Raw genomic sequence first — 2,911 nt, 5'->3', positions numbered from 1 at the left:
TAACAGAATCTGCGAAAACAGGTTGCATTATTTTTGTGTATTCAAATTTCTGAAGCTAGAAATTTGACCAAATTAAGGCTATCGCAGTATCGTGAATGGGGCGTGTAGATGCCGCTAGATGACAAATTCATTGTTTTTACAATGTGAAAATGTTCGAGGGTGGTCAAAGGGAAACAAATTGACGGCTTAAAGTCGGACGGTGGGTTCGCACGATTTCAGTACATATATTGTTATAAATATAATAGAGAGTTGGGTGCAGAGACCCAGCCAAGCCGCATTTTGGTGGCTTTTAGCGTGTATATTGGAAATCTTGTATATATAGATGTGAAAATAAAACTGAATTTTAGTCTACTGACCTTTACAGGGCGGGTATCTGCAGCAAAAGAAAAAAATATGAATCAATACTTATGGTAGGCCTTCGTAGATTTCAGCCTCATGGGGCCCACCTAGTATTTGGGTACGAGAAACTAGCTAGATACATAAAGGCATAAGCTCCAGCTATATTGAATCTTACTCTCGACGACAACATTCTATCTTAAAGGGGCCATGAAACGATAGTGGGTTGCAAAGTTAATCACCTTGCACAGGCGTACTGGTGCTATAGTCCGGCCCAAGTGTACTCACACAGACCGCCACTGATTCAGAAGCTTTTTGTCGCGGTAAAATTGCGAAGATAAAAGGGGACTATTTCAGTCGCCTTCGCAAAACTTGGTGACGTTATTGTGGGATAGAAACCATCCGCCTGACGATAGTCGAGCGCGGCTCATGGACTGGATACGAGAACTTCGCGAGCACTCGACTTCGGCTCGTAACAATCAGTGGCTTGGCGGACACTCGGGTAGTGGCTCGTGTCCATATCACAACGGGGATGAGAATTGCCGAACTCTAACAATACCAGGAGCTCAGCGCGCGTTTTCTACTTTGCGAACACGAGCGCGTGGCTATAATTAACGTTGGCAGCACAGGATAAGCACCAGGTCACGTGGCCGCTTGTTCTGGCTCCGAGTTGAGGGGATAAACGATGCTCATATTTCTCGAATTTATTCGGCGACTGCCACTGCACTAGAAAGAAAACCTAAGGCAAGTTCATTCGGGTTATTCACGTTGGGGAGTGATTCTAGGCGGTATTTATCGAAAGTAAAACAACGTTCGTGACGTCCGAGCCTGAGCGTGTGTAACATGAAGTTATTTTCTGGAACGACTGCTCAACAGCTAACAAAACGACACAAAAAGATACCCTCTCGCGTTTGTGTTCTTTATAGAGCGGCACTCCAGTGGCGAGAAGGAATGCAGTAACCATCAAGTGCAGTTTTTCACGTGAAAAAAAAAAAAAAGATGATAAAATACCAATCTTGCTACGACTCCCAAAAAGCAAAGAATGTTTCAGACGCTTTTCCAAACATAACGGACACAACACGCAGTTCGTGTCTGTCGCGTTTATGTGAGTATCTTATTGGATCCGTCGTTCTTCGTTTAAAGAAAGTAAAGAGGAGGCCTTGAATGTTCAAAAAGACGTTCACGATGCCTGCGTCATAGGTCAAAGCCAGTTGACACGCTTCCTAGAACGCCTGACGCCATTTCGTGTCGCGCCCGGTCGGTGGCGCTCGCTGCGCTATCTGCCTAAATATCTGCCCACCCAATGGGCAGAAGCACCGGAACTGTTGGAACGGTGAATTCCCATTGCCTGCGGTGGAGAGTGATTCTCTCGTGGTTTTTATGGTAAACATGAAGTTTGCGCAAAAGTTTGCGCAAAAGTTTGCGCAAGAAGAGCGTCGTTCGAAAATGGCCCTTCTCCGTTTCGGTTGAGGCGATGCCACTGGGGGCGCCATGAACGCTTTCCGCCCCTAACTATATACTCGCGTGAAGATAACACAGAGGAACCGTTTTCTAACGACGCCCTTCCGTGGAGCTTGTCAGCTAACAGATCTAAGAACGTTGGCCTGCATATGCACTTTCAAAAATGCTTTTTATGTTTGTTTTTTTTAGTTTCGCAGGGAAGAGAAAAGGGTTAGGTGTTGGCATTGCTCTTAGTTCTGTTAGTAGAGACAGAATGTGGTAAGATCACAGATGTCATATCTTTTTATGCAAAGTGTGCCTTTCGGTTGTCGCGGACACAAGCAAGTTTTACAACGCGTGCCCGTCTGGTCCGGCAATGGGATTTTCGCGAGATGGGCTGTGAGCAGGGATTGTGACTGAGCACTTCGTGTTGTTTGGAGCGAATGGGAACGACTGAAACGGGCTTTGTACCAAAGCACTTTGGTATTTACGAGACGATTTTTGAACAGGCTAGAAGATATGACCGAAAACGACTGACCGAAAATCGAACGGACGTAGAAAAGTGCAAAAAGAAATTGCTTCGTCGAAACTTCTGAAAACAAGGAGCGTGCAAGAAAATTTACCACGCGGAGATCAAAAACAGACCAACGCATGTGTTCCGTTTTTTTTTTTTTTTTTTTTTTTTTTTGCTTGTTTATTTTTGGTGCGATTTCTTCGGTCATGTTTTCCGACTTGACGCTTTCAAAACTCAGTTTTCATTCAAAAGTGGCGAGCACACGCGTTGAGAGCCGTCAGGAATCGAAACACGAAATACAACAGCGTGTCCACCGAGCGTCTAGGCGTGCGCCCAGCTTGCTCCCTGCTGCATTTTGTGACGTCTGGCCGCAACACGGCAGCCCATTTATGTGCTCACATTCTGCGTTATTAAACTTACATAGGTAAATTCCCGACGCCTTGAATCCTAGCGATGCAGCACTGAACTAGTGAAAAAGAACGCCACTGCTTTGTTTTTGTTTCTTCAAAGCTTTTAGCCAATTTGGTTTCGTGTACATGTTACCACTGTGGCCCTTGCTCGTGCGGTCGGTTTCAAACACGTCGATAGTGCGAAAGGCCGAAGAAATAAGTCTCTATGGTT

Source organism: Ixodes scapularis, unplaced genomic scaffold (genome assembly GCF_016920785.2).
Source record: "Ixodes scapularis isolate PalLabHiFi unplaced genomic scaffold, ASM1692078v2 PGA_scaffold3__209_contigs__length_174095766, whole genome shotgun sequence".
Taxonomy (NCBI): Eukaryota; Metazoa; Arthropoda; class Arachnida; order Ixodida; family Ixodidae; genus Ixodes; species Ixodes scapularis.
The sequence above is the reverse complement of the archived record's forward strand: the minus strand, read 5'-3'. Positions refer to the sequence as shown.